This window comes from Solanum tuberosum, unplaced genomic scaffold, assembly GCF_000226075.1.
Source record: "Solanum tuberosum cultivar DM 1-3 516 R44 unplaced genomic scaffold, SolTub_3.0 scf00710, whole genome shotgun sequence".
NCBI classification, from domain to species: Eukaryota; Viridiplantae; Streptophyta; class Magnoliopsida; order Solanales; family Solanaceae; genus Solanum; species Solanum tuberosum.
Window position 1 is genome coordinate 4,824 of NW_006239629.1, and position 434 is coordinate 5,257.

Consider the following 434-nt stretch of genomic DNA (forward strand, 5'->3'; position numbering starts at 1 on the left):
TCTTTACTCTTTACTTAACTTGAAACTTGAGCTTGCTTTGACTTACTTCTTAACTTCTAAGCTTGACTCTCTAACTTCACTTGACTTTGATCCTAACCTTCCACGAATTGGATTATGGATTCAAGGGTAAAGATCTTATGTTTATGGATGAGTTCGTGATGTTTAGATGTACCTTAGAGTGTTGGAAACAACTATAAAACATAGGTACATTACCAAGGAACATGTATGAAAAAGTGGGGAAGAAATGGGAAAGATTGGCGTCCTAGGCGCTCTGAGAGGCGCGGGGCCCCAGCCCTCAAGTTTCACACGGGCCTGCTAGGCGCTCTACATGGCGCGCCGCCCCAAGGGGGAAACTTCACAACCCCTGTTGGGGCGCGCTGGCTAGCGCGATGCCCCAGCCTTTTCCCCCGAAAATCCGACTTTTCTCCTTAGTT